The following is a 21,538-nucleotide window of genomic DNA, read 5'->3' as shown; positions in this document are numbered from 1 at the left end:
TGTTTGAGCAAAATATTGATCTTCCCCGTTCTTTACGTTGTTTTTCTGTACAGTTAAGGTGTGCATTTTGGGGTAAAGTAAATTATAAAATAGAGAGACCACAGATTTCAATGTGCCCTTAATCCTTTTCTTTTTCTTTCTTTTTTTTTTTCTTTTTCTTTTTTTTGAGACGGAGTCTCGCTCTGTTGCCCAGGCTGGAGTGCAGTGGCGCGATCTCGGCTCACTGCAAGCTCCGCCTCCCGAGTTCACGCCATTCTCCTGCCTCAGCCTCCGGAGTAGCTCGGACTACAGGCACCTGCCACCACGCCCGAATAATTTTTTTGTATTTTTAGTAGAGACGGGGTTTCACCGTGTTAGCCAGGAGGGTCTCGATCTCCTGACCTCGTGATCCCCACGCCTCGGCCTCCCAATCAATGTGCACTTAATCCTGTGCCTGGTGATGACCTGCCAAATGTCAGGCAAAGAGTCAAAAGACAAGCAAACAAACAAACAACAACAACAACAAACCCAAAAACCAAAACCAAAGTGCACAGTCACTGCAGACTTTTTCAGCTTCCTACGAAAACTCTTTAGAGATAATATTTTATGCCCAGTGAGACTCTGTGCTTAATTCAAGTTGCTAAATATAGATAAAATACCTTTCCATAGCCTGAAAATAAAATGTATAATATGTGATATGATCTATAATTATTTTGTACATGGATTTTATATGTCAGGAAGTTTATAAAAGAGAAAAAACACCCATCATTGCATGATGATTTTATGAATTATTAATATCCTCGTCAGTTGATATTATTTATAGACCCTCTATATTATATGCAATTTAAACTTAAAAAATATGTCACAAAGTGCTTGGTGTATCAGAACTGAAAATCCTTTTTTTTTTTTTTTTTTTTGAGATGAAGTCTCACTCTGTCATCCAGGCTGGAGTACAGTGGCGCAATCTCGGCTCACTACAACCTCTGCCTCCCAGGTTCAAGCGATTCTCCTGCTTCAGCCTCCTGAGTAGCTGGGATTACAGGCGCATGCCACCCCACCTGGCTAATTTTTGTATTTTTAGTAGAGACAGGGTTTCACCATGTTGATCAAGCTGGTCTCGAACTCCTGACCTTGTGATCCACCTGCCTTGGCCTCCCAAAGTGCTGGGATTCCAGACATGAGCCACCGCGCCTGGCCCTGAAAATACTTTTCGGCAGAGTGAGCTGTTTGCCATTTCTCTGTGTAAGTGAATATTGAATGTTATTTTGGAGTGCACCTTTTTGAATTCTTTCCTGACCACATGTGCAGCTATACAAATTTAAGGAGATTAGCACCTAAAGTAAAAAAGGGAAAAATGTTTGTGGAGGAATTGGAGGCTTGACAAAAGATGCTTTTCCTAGTTCTTGTTGGTATATAGAGGTGATTTTTGAAGTTAAAGGTGAGATGATTTGTATAGAGGGCAAGAGGCATCTGAGGAGAAAGAAACTGATGAGATCATGACACAGTTTCTTTGAGTTAGTTATTAGAACTTCCCTGATGAACTGACATGGTTTCAAATTAGGTATGCTGTAAAGAAAAGGTACTATAGGCGTGAGATGGTATCTCATTGTGGTTTTGATTTGCATGTCTCTGATGGCCAGTGATGATGAGCATTTTTTCATGTGTCTTTTGGCTGCATAAATGTCTTCTTTTGAGAAGTGTCTGTCCATATCCTTCACCCACTTTTTGATGGGGTTGTTTGTTTTTTTCTTGTAAATTTGTTTGAGTTCATTGTAGATTCTGGATATTAGCCCTTTGTCAGATGAGTAGATTGCAAAAATTTCTCCCATTGTGTAGGTTGCCTGTTCACTCTGATGGTAGTTTCTTTTGCTGTGCAGAAGCTCTTTAGTTTAATTAGATCCCATTTGTCAATTTTGGCTTTTGTTGCCATTGCTTTTGGTGTTTTAGACATGAAGTCCTTGCCCACGCCTATGTCCTGGATGGTATTGCCTAGGTTTTCTTCTAGAGTTTTTATGGTTTCAGGTCTAACATTTAAGTCTTTAATCCATCTTGAATTAATTTTTGTATAAGGTGTAAGGAAGGGATCCAGTTTCAGCTTTCTGCATATGGCTAGCCAGTTTTCCCAGCACCATTTGTTAAATAGGGAATCCTTTCCCCATTTCTTGTTTTTGTCAGGTTTGTCAAAGATCAGATGGTTGTAGATATGCGGCATTATTTCTGAGGGCTCTGTCCTGTTCCGTTGGTCTATATTTCTGTTTTGGTACCAGTACCCTGCTGTTTTGGTTACTGTAGCTTTGTATAGTTTGAAGTCAGGTAGCGTGATGCCTCCAGCTTTGTTCTTTTGGCTTAGGATTGACTTGGCAATGCGGGCTCTTTTTTTACAGGGTATATACCCAAAGGATTATAAATCATGCTGCTATAAAGACACATGCACACGTATGTTTATTGTGGCACTATTCACAATAGCAAAGACTTGGAACCAAGCCAAATGTCCAACAATGATAGACTGGATTAAGAATATGTGGCACATATACACCATGGAATACCATGCAGCCATAAACAATGATGAGTTCATGTCCTTTGTAGGGACATGGATGAAGCTGGAAACCATCATTCTCAGCAAACTATCGCAAGGACAAAAAACCAAACACCACATGTTCTCACTCATAGGTGGGAATTGAACAATGAGAACACATGGACACAGGAAGGGGAACATCACACACTGGGGCCTGTTGTGGGGTGTGGGGAGGGGGGAGGGGGGAGGGATAGCATTAGGAGATATATCTAATGTTAAATGATGAGTTAATGGGTACAGCACACCAACATGGCACATGTATACATATGTAACTAACCTGCACGTTGTGCACATGTACCCTAAAACTTAAAGTATAATAATAATAATAAAAAAGAAAGGGTACTATAGGAAAACTCATCAAGAAGGATGAAGAGATCTGGATGGGGCTTTGGGGCTCAATAGAAAGACATAGGGGTTCTTGGAGACCTCCCTGTGCTATGTGGCACTGGTTTTTTCATGTTCACCAAATTGACTCTATAGAACAAAATTTCCATCTTCAGAGTGACTGAAATGAAAAATGGACATTAAATTGTATTATTAAAACTCATAAAACTAAATACATGTAAAATAAATTTAAGTAATTAAATGATAAAATGATTTGTTTGAGTTTGTACTTTTGAAGTTACCAAAACTTGAAAGTAAACCTTTTAGGATACTGTATACTTTGAAATACCTTCGCCTAGTCTGTGGCTTGCCTTTTCACTTTCTAAATAGTGTCCTTTAATAGATGTTCCTGATTTTAATGTATACCATTTTATCAATATTTTCCCCCATGATCAGTGCTCTCTGTATCTATTTTAGGAAATCTTTAGCTGCTCCAAGATGATGATGATAATCACCTATGCTAAAATCTAGAAGCCTATTGTATTATCCTTTTTAATTGTGGTAAGATATATTTAGCATATTATTTATCATTTAAACCATTCGTATGTATACAATTCAATGGTATTAAATACATTCACAATGCTGTGTACCAATCATCACTATCTATAACCAAAACTTTTTCATCATCCCAACAAGAACTCTCCCCCCATTAAGCAGTATCTTCCCTTCTCCTCTTCTTCTGTCTCCTTGTAACCTCTATTTTGCTTTCTGGCTGTATGAATTTGCCTATTCTAGATACTTCATGTAAGTGGAATTATACAATATTTGTCTTTCTGTGCCTGGCTTATTTAACTAAGCATAACATTTTCAAGGTTTGCTTTCAAGGTGTTGAATGCATTAGAATTTCATTCATTTGTAAGACAATAATATTTTATTGCATACATACATAACACATTTTGTTTATTCGTTCATCTGATGATGGCCATTTGGATTGTTTCCATTTTTTGGCTATCATGAATAATGTTGACATTGACTTAGTGTACCAATATCTGTTTGAGTCCCTGCTTTTGGTTCTTTGGAGGTATATACCTAGAAGTCGAATTGCTGGAAGATATGGTATTATTATGTATAACTTTTTTAGGAACCACCATACTGTTTTCCACAGAGGCTATAACATTTTACATTCCCACCGGCAGACGCAAGGTTCCAATTTCTCCACATCCTCACCAACACTTGTTTCCTTCCCTCCCTCCCTCCCTCCCTCCCTTCCTTCCTTCCTTCCTTCCTTCCTTCCTTCCTTCCTTCCTTCCTTCCTTCCTTCCTTCCTTCCTTCCTTCCTTTTCTGTTTCTTTCCTTCCTCCCTCCCTCCTTTCCTTTTTAAGTGATGGCTGTCCCAATGGGTATGAAGTGGTATCTCATTGTGGTTTTGATTTTTCAGTTCCCTAATGGTTAGTGATGCTGAACATCTTTTCATGTGGTTATTAGCCATTGTCTATGTTCTTTAGAGAAATGTCTGTTCAAGTTCTTTGCCCACTTTGAAAATGTTTTATTATTATTAAGTTATAGGAGTTCTTTATATATTCTGGATATTAATTCCTTGTCAGATAGATGATTTGCAACTATTTTCCCACTCTGTAGATTGTCTTTTCACTCTTTTGAGTGTTTTTTGATGCACAGAAGTTCTTAATTTTGATTAAGTCGAATTTATCTCTTTTTGCTTTTGCTGCTTTGTGCCTTTGGTGTCATACCTATGAAATTGTTGCCAAATCCAGTCTTATAAATATTTTCTGCACTCTTTTCTTCTAAACATTTTATAGTTTTGTCTTTTGTTCAAGTTTAGATGTTGAGTTTCTCTTCAGTTAATTTTTGTATATGGTATAAAGTAAGGGTCCAACTTGATTCTTTTGCATATAGATATCCAATTTTCCCACAGCATTTGTTGAGAAGACTGTCCCTTCCCCATTCAGTGGTCCTGACATTCTTGACAAAAATCTATTGACCATATATTCAAGACTTTATTTCTGGGCTCTCAATTTTTTTCAATATGTCTGTATGTCTGCCTTCATGCCAGTACCATACTTTTAATAACTGTAGCTTTGCTACAGTTTTTGGAGTCAGGAAGTATGAGTCCTCCAACATTATTGTTCTTTCCCAAGATCGTTTTGGCCTGTAATTCCAAATGAATTTGAAGAACTTATTTTCCATTCTTGCAAAAAGGCTGTTGGGATTTTGACAGAGATTGCATCAAATCTATATATTGCTTTGGGTAATAGTACTAATATCTTAGCAATGTTAAGGCTTTCTATCCATGAACACATATGTCTTTACATTTATTTAGATCTCCTTTCAGCAATATTTTCTAGTTTTTAGCATACAAGTCTTTCACGTCCTTGGTTAGGTTTATTCCTAAGTATTTAGTTTTTTAGATGCTATTGTAAATGGTATTGCTTTCTTGATTTCCTTTTTGGATTGTTCATTACTGGTATATAAAAACATAACTAATTTTTGCATGTTGATCTTATACCTTGCTACTTTGATAAATGCTTTTACTAGCTGTTATATGGATTTTTTTTATTTTTTATTTTTTATTATTATACTTTAGGTTTTAGGGTACATGTGCACAATGTGCAGGTTTGTTACATATGTATCCATGTGCCATGTTGATTTCCTGCACCCATTAACTCGTCATTTAGCATTAGGTATATCTCCTAATGCTGTCCCTCCCCCCACCCTCCACCCCACAACAGTCCCCCGAGTGTGATGTTCCCCTTCCTGTGTCCATGAGTTCTCATTGTTCAATTCCCACCTATGAGTGAGAACATGCGGTGTTTGGTTTTTTGTCCTTGCGATAGTTTACTGAGAATGATGTTTTCCAGTTTCATCCATGTCCCTACAAAGGACATGAACTCATCATTTTTTATGGCTGCATAATATTCCATGGTGTATATGTGCCACATTTTCTTAATCCAATCTATCGTTGTTGGACATTTGGGTTGGTTCCAACTCTTTGCTATTGTGAATAGTGCCACAATAAACATACGTGTGCATGTGTCTTTATAGCAGCGTGATTTATAGTCCTTTGGGTATATCCCCAGTAATGGGATGGCTGGGTCAAATGGGATTTCTAGTTCTAGATCCCTGAGGAATCGCCACACTGACTTCCACAATGGTTGAACTAGTTTACAGTCCCACCAACAGTGTGAAAGTGTTCCTATTTCTCCACATCCTCTCCAGCACCTGTTGTTTCCTGATTTTTTAATGATGGCCATTCTAACTGGTGTGAGATGGTATCTCACTGTGGTTTTGATTTGCATTTCTCTGACGGCCAGTGATGATGAGCATTTTTTCATGTGTTTTTTGGCTGCATAAATGTCTTCTTTTGAGAAGTGTCTGTTCATGTCCTTCGCCCACTTTTTGATGGGGTTGTTTGTTTTTTTCTTGTAAATTTGTTTGAGTTCATTGTAGATTCTGGATATTAGCCCTTTGTCAGATGAGTAGGTTGCAAAAATTTTCTCCCATTCTGTAGGTTGCCTTTTCACTCTGATGGTAGTTTCTTTTGCTGTGCAGAAGCTCTTTAGTTTAATGGGATCCCATTTGTCAATTTTGGCTTTTGTTGCCATTGCTTTTGGTGTTTTAGACATGAAGTCCTTGCCCACGCCTATGTCCTGAGTGGTATTGCCTAGGTTTTCTTGTAGGATTTTAATGGTTTTAGGTCTAACATTTAAGTCTTTAATCCATCTTGAATTAATTTTTGTATAAAGTATAAGGAAGGGATCCAGTTTCAGCTTTCTACAAATGGGTAGCCAGTTTTCCCAGCACCATTTATTAAATAGGGAATACTTTCCGCATTTCTTGTTTTTGTCAGGTTTGTCAAAGATCAGATAGTTGTAGATATGTGGCATCATTTCTGAGGGCTCTGTTCTGTTCCGTTGATCTATGTCTCTGTTGTGGTACCAGTACCATGCTGTTTTGGTTACTGTAGCCGTGTAGTATAGTTTGAAGTCAGGTAGCATGATGCCTCCAGCTTTGTTCTTTTGGCTTAGGATTGACTTGGCGATGCGGGTTCTTTTGTGGTTTCATATGAACTTTAAAGTAGTTTTTGGTAGCTTGATGGGGATGGCATTGAATCTATAAATTACCTTGGGCAGTATGGCCATTTTCACGATATTGATTCTTCCAACCCATGAGCATGGAATGTTCTTCCATTTGTTTGTATCCTCTTTTATTTCATTGAGCAGTGGTTTGTAGTTGTCCTTGAAGAGGTCCTTCACATCCCTTGTAAGTTGGAGTCCTAGGTATTTTATTCTCTTTGAAGCAATTGTGAATGGGAGTTCATTCATGATTTGGCTCTCTGTTTGTCTGTGATTGGTGTACAGGAATGCTTGTGATTTTTGTACATTGATTTTGTATCCTGAGACTTTGCTGAAGTTGCTAATCAGCTTAAGGAGATTTTGGGCTGAGACAATGGGGTTTTCTAGATATACAATCATGTCATCTGCAAACAGGGACAATTTAACTTCCTCTTTTCCTAATTGAATACCCTTTATTTCCTTCTCCTGCCTGATTGCTCTGGCCAGAACTTCCAGCACTATGTTGAATAGGAGTGGTGAGAGAGGGCATCCCTGTCTTGTGCCAGTTTTCAGAGGGAATGCTTCCAGTTTTTGCCCGTTCAGTATGATATTGGCTGTGGGTTTGTCATAGATAGCTCTTATTATTTTGAGATACGTCCCATCAGTACCTAATTTATTGAGAGTTTTTATTTTTCTTTTTTTTCTTTTTTTTTTGAAGCTTCTTTTTTTTTTCTTATTTTTATTATTATTATACTTTAGGTTTTAGGGTACATGTGCACAATGTGCAGGTTTGTTACATATGTATCCATGTGCCATGTTGATTTCCTGCACCCATTAACTCGTCATTTAGCATTAGGTATATCTCCTAATGCTGTCCCTCCCCCCTCCCCCAACCCCACAACAGTCCCTGGAGTGTGATGTTCCCCTTCCTGTGTCCGTGAGTTCTCATTGTTCAATTCCTACCTATGAGTGAGAACATGTGGTGTTTGGTTTTCTGTCCTTGCGATAGTTTACTGAGAATGATGTTTTCCAGTTTCATCCATGTCCCTACAAAGGACATGAACTCATCATTTTTTATGGCTGCATAGTATTCCATGGTGTATATGTGCCACATTTTCTTAATCCAGTCTATCGTTGTTGGACATTTGGGTTGGTTCCAACTCTTTGCTATTGTGAATAGTGCCACAATAAACATACGTGTGCATGTGTCTTTATAGCAGCATGATTTATAGTCCTTTGGGTATATACCCAGTAATGGGATGGCTGGGTCAAATGGGATTTCTAGTTCTAGATCCCTGAGGAATCGCTACACTGACTTCCACAATGGTTGAACTAGTTTACAGTCTCACCAACAGTGTAAAAGTGTTCCTATTTCTCCACATCGTCTCCAGCACCTGTTGTTTCCTGCTTTTTTAATGATGGCCATTCTAACTGGTGTGAGATGGTATCTCACTGTGGTTTTGATTTGCATTTCTCTGACGGCCAGTGATGATGAGCATTTTTTCATGTGTTTTTTGGCTGCATAAATGTCTTCTTTTGAGAAGTGTCTGTTCATGTCCTTCGCCCACTTTTTGATGGGGTTGTTTGTTTTTTTCTTGTAAATTTGTTTGAGTTCATTGTAGATTCTGGATATTAGCCCTTTGTCAGATGAGTAGGTTGCAAAAATTTTCTCCCATTCTGTAGGTTGCCTTTTCACTCTGATGGTAGTTTCTTTTGCTGTGCAGAAGCTCTTTAGTTTAATGAGATCCCATTTGTCAATTTTGGCTTTTGTTGCCATTGCTTTTGGTGTTTTAGACATGAAGTCCTTGCCCACGCCTATGTCCTGAGTGGTATTGCCTAGGTTTTCTTGTAGGATTTTAATGGTTTTAGGTCTAACATTTAAGTCTTTAATCCATCTTGAATTAATTTTTGTATAAAGTATAAGGAAGGGATCCAGTTTCAGCTTTCTACAAATGGCTAGCCAGTTTTCCCAGCACCATTTATTAAATAGGGAATACTTTCCGCATTTCTTGTTTTTGTCAGGTTTGTCAAAGATCAGATAGTTGTAGATATGTGGCATCATTTCTGAGGGCTCTGTTCTGTTCCATTGATCTGTGTCTCTGTTGTGGTACGAGTACCATGCTGTTTTGGTTACTGTAGCCGTGTAGTATAGTTTGAAGTCAGGTAGCATGATGCCTCCAGCTTTGTTCTTTTGGCTTAGGATTGACTTGGCGATGCGGGTTCTTTTTTGGTTTCATATGAACTTTAAAGTAGTTTTTGGTAGCTTGATGGGGATGGCATTGAATCTATAAATTACCTTGGGCAGTATGGCCATTTTCACGATATTGATTCTTCCAACCCATGAGCATGGAATGTTCTTCCATTTGTTTGTATCCTCTTTTATTTCATTGAGCAGTGGTTTGTAGTTGTCCTTGAAGAGGTCCTTCACATCCCTTGTAAGTTGGAGTCCTAGGTATTTTATTCTCTTTGAAGCAATTGTGAATGGGAGTTCACTCATGATTTGGCTCTCTGTTTGTCTGTGATTGGTGTACAAGAATGCTTGTGATTTTTGTACATTGATTTTGTATCCTGAGACTTTGCTGAAGTTGCTAATCAGCTTAAGGAGATTTTGTTGAATTTCGTCAAAGGCCTTTTCTGCATCTATTGAGATAATCATGTGGTTTTTTTCTTTGGTTCTGTTTATATGCTGGATTACATTTATTGATTTGCGTATGTTGAACCAGCCTTGCATCCCAGGAATGAAGCCCACTTGATCATGGTGTATAAGCTTTTTGATGTGCTGCTGGATTCGGTTTGCCAGTATTTTATTGAGGATTTTTGCATCAATGTTCATCAAGGATATTGGTCTGAAATTCTCTTTTTTGGTTATGTCTCTGCCAGGCTTTGGTATCAGGACGATGCTGGCTTCATAAAATGAGTTAGGGAGGATTCCCTCTTTTTCTATCGATTGGAATAGTTTCAGAAGGAATGGTACCAGTTCTTCCTTGTACCTCTGGTAGAATTCGGCTGTGAATATATGGATTCTTTTTTATTTGCTATGTAGAAGATAATGTTATCTGCTGACAGAGAGAGCTTTGCCACTTTCTTTTCAATTTAGTTGCCTTTTGCTTCCTTCTTCTTCTTTTTTTTTTTTTTTTTTTTTGTTTAACTGCTGTAGCTAGAACTTCCAGTACAATGTCAAATAGCAGAGGTGGAAGAAGGCATCCTTGTCTTGTTCTCGATCTTAGAGAGAAGGCTTTCAGTCTTTTACCATAGATAATCATGTTATCTGTATTCATTCATAAATATCCTTTATAAGTTCAGAAGTTTTTCCTCTATTCCTAGTTTTCTGAGTTTTTATCATGCAAGGTGTTGAATTTTGTTATATGCTTTTCCTGCAACAATTGAGATAATCATATCATTTTATTCCCCTTTGTTTTATTAATTTGGTATATTACACTGATTGATTTTCTTATGTTGAACCACCCTTGCATTTCTGGATAACTCTAACTTGGTCTTTTTAAATAATTCTGTTTCTTTGTAAATAATATGCTGTTGGGTTTGACTTGCTAATATTTTGTTGATTGTATTATCTTTAACAATTAGATCTATAATCTGCCTCGAACTGATTCATAAATTTTTATGAATTTATTGAAAGTTATAAGTAAATTTTACCCCATTGTAAGACAATTTATTGAAAAGTATATACAGCTCTGAACTGTTCTTGTTATAAATTGCTTAAAAATGTGTGCATCTATTTTTGAACTCTATTCTGTTTTGTTGGCATATTTTACACATGCACTGTCTTACCTGGGACAGTTATTAAAAGTAAATCTCTCAATTGCTAGGACTCTGACAACAGGCTCTATAGGTGGCTTCTCCAGTTCTGCAGTCTCAGTGTAGTTATACTTCTAATATAGCCCCTCAGGGCTCCCCCAGAAAGAGAGTGTCTCAAGAAACTAGTAGCTTTAGAATAAGTCTTGATATTTGGTAGCATGAGTTCTCCAACTTTATTCTTCTTCAACATAAACTGGGACATTCTTGTCACATTTAATTTCCATGTAAATTTAGAATCAGCTTTGTGTCTAAACTCTTATTTTAAGTTCAGAGTACCTGTGCAGGTCTGTTATATAGGTAAACTTGTGTCATGGGGGTTTGTTGAACAGATTATTTCATCATGCAGGTATTAAACCTGATACTCATTAGTTATTTTTCCTGATCCTCTCTCTACTCCCACCCTTCACCCTTGGATAGGCCCCAGTGTCTGTCATTCCCCTCTATGTGTCCATGTATTCTCTCAGCTTGTTAATTTTAGTGATATTCAGTTGATGGATAGGTTGGTCTAAAGGGTCTGAGAGGACCTCACTCATGCCTGGTATACTGGCAAGTAAGGCTGGCTGAACTGAGACTCTGATGAAAGCCACTGCAGGTGGCTTCTACAGCAGGGCAGTGTCAACGTAGCTGGACTTTCTGTATAGCAGCTCAGGGGTCCCAGAGAGAGTGCTCTAAGGTATAGAGAATGGAAGCTGTTGTCCTTTTAAAGCCTGGGCCCAGAAAGTCACAGTATCATTTCTCCTATATTCTATGAGTCAAAATGTTCAAAGTCCACTTAGATTCAAGAGAAAGGGACCTAGACTTGACTTTTTCTGTGGTCAAGGAGTGTCAAAGTTTATGATCACCTCTAGTTTACCACAGGAAGGATTGATATCTTTAAAATTTGAGCCGTCTAATTTGTAATATGACTTGCCCCTATATTAGATCTTTGAATTATTTTAATATTATATATACATAAATACAGACACACCTTGGAGATATTGTGGGTTTAGTTCTAGGTCACCACAATAAAGCAAATATTGCAATAAAGTGAATCACAGTAATTTTTTGGTTTTTCCATGCATATGAAAGTTATTAGGGCTGGGTGCAATGGCTCATGCCTGTAACCCCAGCACTTTGGGAGGCTGAGGTGGGCAGATCACCTGAGGTCAAGAGTTTGAGACCAGCCTGGCCAACATGGTGAAACCTGTCTCTACTAAAAATAGAAAAAAATTAGCTGGGTGTGGAAGTGTGAACCTGTAGTCCCAGCTACTAGGGAGGCTGAGGCAGGAGAATTGCTTAAAGCCAAGAGGCAGAGGTTGCAGTGAGCCAAGATTGTGCCACTGCACTCCAGCCTGGGTGACAGAGTGAGACTCCATCTGAAAAAAAGTTATTAGACTATTAGACTGTACTCTATTAAAATGTGTACAACAGTATTGTATTTAAAACTGGACATATCTTAATTAAAATACTTTATTGTTAAAAATGTCAATGATCATCTGAGACTTCAGTGAGTCATAATCTTTTGTTGGTAGAGGGTCTTGCCTTGATGTTAATGGCTGCTGACTTCTCAGGGTGGTGGTTGCTAAAGGTTGGGATGGCTGTAGTGATTTCCTAAAATAAGACAAGGAAGTTTGTCATGATAATTGACTCTTCCTTTCTTGAAAGACTTCTCTGTAGCATGTGATGCTGTTTGGTAGCGTTTTACTCACAGAACTTGTTTCAAAATTGAAGTCAGTCCTCTTCAGTTCTGCCACCACTTTATCAACTAAGTATGTGTAGTATTCTAAATCCTTTGTTGTCATTTCAACAGTGCTCATAGCATCTGCAGCAGGAGTAGATTTCATCTCAGGAAACCACTTTCTTTGCTCATTCATGAGAACCAACTCCTCCTGTAATCCCAGCACTTTGGGAAGCCGAGGTGGGTGGATCAGGAGGTCAGGAGATCAAGACCAGCCTGACTAACACGGTGAAACCCCATCTCTACTAAAAATGCAAAAAATTAGCCTGGTATGGTGGTGGGCGCCTGTAGTCCCAGCTACTCGGGAGGCTGAGGCAGGAGAATCGCTTGAACCTGGGAGGCGGAGGTTGCAGTGAACCGAGATTGTGCCACTGCACTCCAGCCTGGGTGACAGAACAAGACTCTACCTCAAAAAAAAAAAAAAAAAAAGCAACTCCTTATGCAATCAAGTTTTATGAGATTGCAGCAATTCTGTCACATTCAGGCTCCACTTCTAATTCTAGTTTGCTTGCTATCTCCACTGCATCTACAATTACTTCCTATACTGAAGTCTTAAACCTCTCAAACTCATCCATGAGGCTTGGTCTCCATTTCTTCTAAATTCTTCTTAATGTTGATATTTTGACCTCTTTCCATGAATCAAAAATGTTCTTAATGGCATCTAGAATGGTGAATTCTTTCCAGAAGGTTTTCCCGGATCCACTTTGCCCAGGCCCATTAGAAGAATCAACATCTACGGCAATTATAGTCCTAAAAAAGTGTTTCTTAAAAAATAAGACTTGAAAGTCAGAATTACTCCTTGCTCCATTGGCTGCAGAATAGATATTGTGTTAAAAGTCATGAAATGGTTAATATCCTATAGAGCAATAAAATCATAACCTCAGGAGGAGAAAAAAATTCATGAAAAAACTTTATCTCCTTGTATATCTCCATCAGAACTCTTGGCTGCGTAGGTGCATTGTCAATGAGCAGTAATATTTTTAAAGTGTTTTTTTTTTGGTACAGTAGATTTCAACACTGGCTCAAAATATTTAGTAAACATGCTGTAAACAGATGTGCTGTTATCCAGGTGTTATTCATATGCTGTTGCATTTATAGGGTGCAGGCAGAGTAGACTTAGCATTATTCTTAAAGGCTTAGGATTTTTGCGTGGTAAATGAGCATTAAAGAGCACTCAACTTAATTAAAAGTGGATATCCAAGTTATAGGTATATTTAAAAAGGCCTTTATGTTTTTCTTTTCTTGGATCTTGTTTTGCTGGAAAAAGGTTTTGTTCTCAGTTGTCCAAATTCTTTTTCTCCATTTTGTCTTTCCATTCGATACACACATGAGAGGCCTTAAGACAACTCCTGGGGTCATTGGACTCCTTGGGAAAAACAGCGAAGGCACCACTCACTCTATTTTGGGAAGAAATCAGTTTTCGACATGGAACCCCAGGAATTAAAAGTTGACGGATCTCTCTCAAAATCTATTTTGCCTCCCAGTCGTGCCTGTTTATTAGACCCTAGAAGCTGCATGTTTTCCTAGCCCTGTCTCTTAAAGGGCTCCACCCAGAGACCAATAATCCAATTAGGAGATTAGCAAATGAAAAATCTTATGGCTGCTGGATTTCTTCTGCCTGTCTGTGTAGTTATATATGTATTGTATGTGTGATGTCTATTAAAAAAAGTGCTAAAGGAAGATAAGCACTTGGATCAAATATTTTTTAAAAGGGAAGATAAAAGCTGTGGTACTTTTTAGTTCACATGACTTTCATCTTTGAGAAATAAAAGCAGCCTTAAAGATTTTTGGTGAAATGCAGATGTAGTCAAAATATAAATAGGCAAACTAAATTATTCAGGTCAGATATGAGGTTTGCTTCCCATTTCGTGGATAAGGTCATGCTAGTATCCATGGTGTAAATGAGGACTAGGGAATTCAAAGGCTACTGACAGCAGAGGAGATAGGGTAAGAGCAAATATTCCCTTCCCCATCCCCTCCCCATTAACATGGGCAAAAGCTGCCTTGACACCCATGGATGGCACCCTATCACGGTTGCAAGGACTTGGGGATACAAGGACAGAGGAAAGAAAGAGGAATGTCTCACTTTCCCTCCCTGATACACCCTGGGTATTGACTAGGAAGAAAAAGTAACCAGGGACACCTGCTCCCCTCTTTCTAGATGAGTAGTCATTCATCTTCAGTCTGTACCCTTTTTGAATGCATCCTGAACCTGTGGGACTCCTCTGAAAAAAATGCCTTATTTTTTCCTTTTTCCTTCCCTTCCTCTCTTCACTGATACATAATTATGTCTCCATGTGTCTGGAATTTATTCCTTCTGGTGGGTTCTTGGTCTCACTGACTTCAAGAATGAAGCCACGGACCCTCGCAGTGAGTGTTACAGCTCTTAAAGATTACATGTCCAGAGTTTGTTCCTTCAGATGTTCAGAGGTGTCCATAGTTTCTTCCTTCCAGTGGATTTGTGGTCTCAGTAACTTCAGGAGTGAAGCTGCAGACCTTCACAGTGAGTGTTACAGCTCTTAAAGGTGGCATGTCCAGAGTTGTTCGTTCCTCCTGATGGGTTCGTGGTCTCGCTGACTTCAGGAATGAAGCCACAGACCCTCGCGGTGAGCGTTACAGCTCATAAAGGTAGTGCGGACCCAAAGAGTGAGCAGCAGCAAGATTTATTGTGAAGAGCAAAAAAACAAAGCTTCCACAGCATGGAAGGGGACCCAAGCGGGTTGCCGCTGCTGGCTGGAGTGGCCAGCTTTTAGTCCCTTATTTTTCCCTCCCACGTCCTGCTGATTGGTCCATCTTACAGAGTGCTGATTGGTGCGTTTACAGTCCTTTAGCTAGACACAGAGTGCTGATTGGTGCATTTACAATCCTTTAGCTAGACACAGATTGCTGATTGGTGCGTTTTTACAGAGTTCTGATTGGTGCGTTAACAATCCTTTAGACACAGAGCGCTGATTGGTGCGTTTACAATCCTCTAGCTAGACAGAAAAGTTCTCCAAGTCCCCATGTGACCCAGGAAGTCCAGCTGGCTTCACCTCTCATCCATACTATGGAACACTCCCCTCAGATGCATTCTCCAAACTGGGAAGAATTAATTTCTCAAACCTTAAACCGGTTGGCTTAGGATTGGGCTCTGGGGAAGGGACCCAGAAGCCTCACATGCTAGCAAAAGGGCAAAAGTTTCTTTTTTTTCTTTTTTCTTTTTTTGCCAGTCAGGTTTTTGGCCTCTCTCTCCCTGTGCAAACTAATGAAAGGCTTTAGGATCTCTGAGCTGTCCTTACCCACCCCTTGTTTCATTTTGATACATGTTTTCTAATAATCCTGTTTGTCTCTTCTTGCCTTCAGGCCATCAATCTCCAAATGGTCATGCAACCAGAACCTCCAACAATGGCCCCTTTACCAATGACCCTTAGATAGGCCTCTGAGGGAGATCTGACTGCCATTTTCCCAAACAGCGCCCACTGTTAGGAGAAGCAGTTAAGATCGGTCTTCATCCTTACCCGTATCCTTATTCTAATGGCAGTTAGATGTACTTCATTAAAGGGGATAATGAGACAGCCAAATGCTTAGGCAGATTAAAAAAAAAAAGGTCCCTGGAGAATCTCCCACCTGCCCCACAAGTGTTTACATCAGATGCTTTTGTGCAGATGGGGAAACCTGCCCAGGGCTTCTCTGGGCAGCAGACTGGAGGCCGACATGCACACTGGGGGAAGTAGGTGGAGCCACGGGGAATTTAGGCCTTATGCAGGAGAGGAGCCTGCTCTCTTCAGTTCCTGTGTGGTGGCCCGGGATCCAATCTGCGAGGTCAGGGGCCTGTTAGCAGTACTCCATCTCACTTTGCTGTGTTTTTTTTTCTTTTTTTTCTCTTTTCACCCAATAAAATCTGGTTCTACTCACCCTTCAATGTGTTTGCATGCCTAAATTTTCCTGGTTTTGTGACAAGAACCCAGTTTTTTTTTTTTTTTTTGAGTCGGAGTCTCACTCTGTCGCCCAGGCTGGAGTGCAGTGGCGCGATCTCGGCTCACTGCAAGCTCCGCCTCCCAGGTTCACGCCATTCTCCTGCCTCAGCCTCGCCGAGTAGCTGGGACTACAGGCGCCTGCCACCACGCCTGGCTAATTTTTTTGTATTTTTAGTAGAGACGGGGTTTCACCGTGGTCTCGATCTCCTGACCTCGTGATCCGCCTGCCTCGGCCTCCCAAAGTGCTGGGATTACAAGCGTGAGCCACCGCGCCCGGCCAAGAACCCAGTTTTAGCTGAACTAAGGAGCAAGATATCTGCAACACTTTTTACAGTTGATGGATGATTCAATTTTTTCCAGTTTTCTATTTTTGAATAAAGTTATTAGAAACATTCTAAACATTTTTTTGTTCAAATATGGACTAATTTCTGTTATACCTAGGAATATATACCTAGGAATGTGATTGCTGAGTCATAGGGCATAGTTTTAATTGGCTATAGTTGATTCTGCTAAACAGCTTCCTAAAAATACCAATTTATGCTTTCCTCATACACAATATGAGACTTGCACATATCACTAATACTTGATGTTTTTATTTTTTGTAATTTTATATTTTAGCATATTTGTAGTAGAGTTGTATTTGAGGTTTTTCATTTCCTTTAACGCTAATGATGTTGAGCACATTCTTATATGCCTATTGGATACTTGGTGATCCTCATTTGAGAAGTACCTATTCACATTTTATACCCAATTTTATATTAGTCTATTTCTTAGTACTTAGTAGGATTTCTTTATATATTCTTTTTTTTTTTGAGAGAGGATCTCACTCTGTTTTCCAGGCTAGAGTGTAGTGGTGCAATCTTGGATCACTTTAGACTCAACCTCGTGGGCTCAAGAGATCCTCTCACTTCAGCCTCCAGAGTAGCTGGGATTACAGGCATGAGCCACCACGCCCAGCTAATTTTAAATTTTTTTGTAGAGGTATGGTTTGGCCATGTTGCCCAGGCTTGTCTCCAACTCCTGGACTCAAGTGATATGCCCACCTTGGCCTCCCAAAGTGCTGGGATTACAGGTGTGAGCCACTGCACCCAGCCTGTATATTCTTGATATGAGTCTTTTGCCAGGAATATGTATTCAAATTATCTTCTGTCATTCATTTGAAGATGTCTATTGATGATGTTTCAAATTTTAATGTATTCTAATTTATTAATGTTATCTTTCTGGGTACTCTTTAGTGTGTCCTGTTAAAAATTTTTTTTCCTATCCAAAGTTAATAAAGATATACTACTATGTTATATTCTAAATGTTTTATTGTTCTGTTTACATTTTGAGCCATCTGAAATTGATTTTGTATGGTAAAAGGTAGAGGTCAAAATCTTTGTGGTTCTCTTTCTGGTTTCTATATTCTATTTCAGTTTCTGTCTATCTTTACGCCAACACCAAACAATTTCAATTCCAGTAGCTTTATAGTAAATCTTAGTACCTCAAATTTAAAATTTTTCAACTTCTTCCATCAGGAACCACTCCCAGGCAGTAATAGAGTACAATGGACTGGAAGCCTCATGTCCCCACAGGATCCCTTTCTGAAAAGCATTATCTATTGCAATTTTCCTGTTCTTGCCTGACCATTATAAGTTGGGTATGTAGGGTGAAGATGATCTGCATTTTAGTTAATATTTATTCATACTTGGCTACTTTCTCACCTAATTTAGATACAAGATCCTGAAATCTTAGCCATAATTAAATTGAGCACCTTTTGGTGCTCTAGAAAGGGGGTAGGTGTACTTTGCTTGTGGAATAGATACGAACATTTGTAACCATATGGCAGACTGCAATGGATTTGCAAACATAACCACAATTCCCCTGTCCATATGCATTCCTAAACCCCACCCAACTTGCCCTGTAATAATTTTCTCTTCCCCTCAGCTTTATTGAGATATAATTGATAGCTTTATCCCCATCTTGCCAACACTTGTAATCTTTTGACTTTTTCATAATAGCCATACTAACAGGTGTGAGATCATATCTCCTTGTGGTTTGATTTAAATTAAATGATGATTAGTGGTGTTAACCACCTTTTTATGTACCTTTTGGTCACTTGCATATCTTCTTTAGAAACATGTCTATTCAGTCAGTTGTACATTTTAAAATTGGGTTCTTTGGGTTTTTTTTTTTCTGCCAATAGCTGTAGGCATTTCTTTATATTAGATACTAACCCTTTATCAGATATATGGTCTGTAGATATTTTTCTCCGTTCTGTATGCTGCCTCTTCACTCTGTTTTTTCCTTTGCTGAGCAAAAACTTTTTAGTTTGGTGTAAACCCATTTGTCTATTTTTGCTTTTGCTGCCTGTACTTCAGTGCACTAAAAAAAAAAAAATCATTGCCAAGACCAATGTCATGAGCTTTTCCCCTATATATTTTCTGCTAGTGGTTTTATAATTTCAGGTCTTACATTCAGGTCTTTAATCCATTTTGAACTGATTTTTCTGTATGGTGTAAGATAAGAATTCGATTTTATTCTTCTGTATGAGGATATTCAGATTTCCCATTTGTTATGCAGTTACATCATTTATTGAAGAGACTATCCTTCCCTCATTGCATATTCTTGCACATTTGTAGAAGATTAGTTGACTGTATATGTGTGAATTTATTTCTGGGCTTTCTATTATATAACATGTAAATGTTATGTATGTTTCATAAATCCTATAAGCTTTATTTCTCTTTATTCTTTTTTTCTCCTCTGAATATATATGTATTAGTTTGTTTTCACATTGCCATAAAGATACTTTCCAAGACTGGATAATTTATAAACAAAGCAGGTTTAATTGACTCACAGTTCTGCATGGCCTGGGAGACCTCAGGAAACTTATAATCATGGTGGAAGGGGAAAGGGAAGCAAGGCACCTTCTTCACAAGGCAGCAGGAGGGAAGCGCAAGCAGGGGAAATGCCAGATGCTTATAAAACCATCAGATCTCATGAGAACTCACTATCATGAGGATAGCACGGGGGAGACTGCCTCCATAATCCAGCCAACTCCCTCCCTTGACACATGGGGATTACAATTCAAGATGAGATTTGGGTGGGGACACAGAGCCAAGCCATATCAGTATATTTTAAAATACTCTTTTACTTCTCAGATGGGTTTGATCAGTTTTGCTGTTGATGCTCTCTATTGAATTTTTGGGTTTGTTTTTTTGGCTTTTAAATTCTGGGTTACATGTGCAGGTTTGTAGGTTTTTTGTTTTGTTTTGTTTTGTGATGGAGTCTCGCTCTCTAGCCAGGCTGGAGTGCAGTGGTATGATCTTGGCTCACTGCAACTCTTCCTCCCGGGTTCAAACGATTCTCCTGTGTCAGCCCCCTGAGTAGCTGGGACCACAGGCATGTGCCACCATGCCTGGCTAATGTTTTATGTTTTAGTAGAGACAGGGTTTCACCATGTTGGCCAAGATGGTCTTGATCTCCTGACCTCGTGATCCGCCCACCTTGGCCTCCCAAAGTGCTGGGATTTCAGGTGTGAGCCACCACAATGTAGGTTTGTTATAGAGGTAAACATGTGCCATGGTGGTTTGCTGCACAGATCAACCCATCCACTAGATATTAAGTCCAAGATCCCTTAACTATTCTTACCTGATGCTCTCCCACCCCACTCAGCTTTTAGGTTTGTTATAGAGGTAAACATGTGCCATGGTGGTTTGCTGCACAGATCAACCCATCCCCTAGGTATTAAGTCCAAGATCCATTAACTATTCTTCCTGATGCTCTCCCACCCCACTCAGCTTTTAGACTTGTTATAGAGGTAAACATGTGCCATGGTGGTTTGCTGCACAGATCAACTCATCCCCTAGGTATTAAGTCCAAGATCCATTAACTATTCTTCCTGATGCTCTCCCACCCCACCCCTGACAGGCTGCAGTGCGTGTTGTTCCCCCCAGTGTGTCCATATGTTCTCTTTGTTCAGCTCCCACTTATAAGTGAGAACATGTGGTGTTTGGTTGTCTGTTTCTGTATTAGTTCACTGAGGTTAATTACTTCCAGCACCATCCATGTCCCTGCAAAGGACATGATCTCCTTCCTTTTTATGATTGCATAGTATTCCATGGTGTATATGTACCATATTTTCATTACCGAGTATATCATTGATGGGCATTTGGGTTGATTCCATGTTTTTGCTATTGCAAATAGTGCTGCAGTGAACATAAGTGTGCGTGTATCTTTATAATAGGATGATTTATATTCCTTTGGGTATATATCCAGTAATGGGATCCAGCAGCAGCACATCAAAAAGATTATCCACCATGATCAAGTTGGCTTCATCCCTGGATGCAAAGTTGGTTCAACATATGCAAATCAATAAATGTAATTCATTACATAAATAGAACTAAAGACAAGAACCACATGATTATCTCAATAGATGCAGAAGAGGCCTTTGATAAAATTCAACATCCCTTCATGTTAAAAACTCTCAATAAACTAGGTATTGAAGGGACATACCTCAAAATAATCGACAGACTCAGCCAACATCATACTGAATGGGCAAAAGCTGGAAGCATTCCCTTTGAAAACCAACAAAAGACAAGGATGACCTCTCTGACCACTCCTATTCAACATCGTATTGGAAGTTCTGGCCAGGGCAGTCAGGCAAGAGAAAGAAAGAAAGTATTCAAATAGGGCGAGAGGAAGTCAAATTATCTTTATTTGCAGATGACGTGATCCTATATCTAGAAAACTCCATCCTTTCAGCCCAAAAGCTTCTTCAGCTGATAAGCAATTTCAGCAAAGTCTCAGGATATAAAATCAGCCTGAAAAAATTGCTAGCATTCCTATACACCAACATGGACAAGCAGAGAGTCAAATCATGAATGAACTTCCATTAGCAATTGCTACAAAGAGAATAAAATACCTAGGAATACAGCTAACAAGGGAAGTGAAGAATGTCTTTAAGGGGAGCTACAAATTACTGCTCAAGGAAGTTAGAGAGGACACAAACAAATGAGAAAACATTCCATGCTCATGGATAGGAAGAATCAGTGTCGTGAAAATGATCATACTGCTCAAAGTAATTTATAGATTCAATGCTATTTCAGTTAAACTACCATTG

At 39.1% G+C, this 21,538-nt stretch overlaps 1 protein-coding gene across 1 annotated transcript in view; it reads right to left on the bottom strand.

Moving 5' to 3' along the window:
- MS4A13 (membrane spanning 4-domains A13) overlaps nucleotides 1–21,538 on the bottom strand; it is a 66,258-nt gene that overhangs the window by 2,078 nt on the left and 42,642 nt on the right. The gene's annotated exons all lie outside the window — the stretch shown is intronic.

The sequence above is a fragment of the Symphalangus syndactylus genome, chromosome 1 (genome assembly GCF_028878055.3).
Source record: "Symphalangus syndactylus isolate Jambi chromosome 1, NHGRI_mSymSyn1-v2.1_pri, whole genome shotgun sequence".
Classification (NCBI taxonomy): domain Eukaryota; kingdom Metazoa; phylum Chordata; class Mammalia; order Primates; family Hylobatidae; genus Symphalangus; species Symphalangus syndactylus.
Note: the sequence above shows the minus strand (reverse complement) of the source record. Positions and strands in the feature narration are given on the sequence as shown.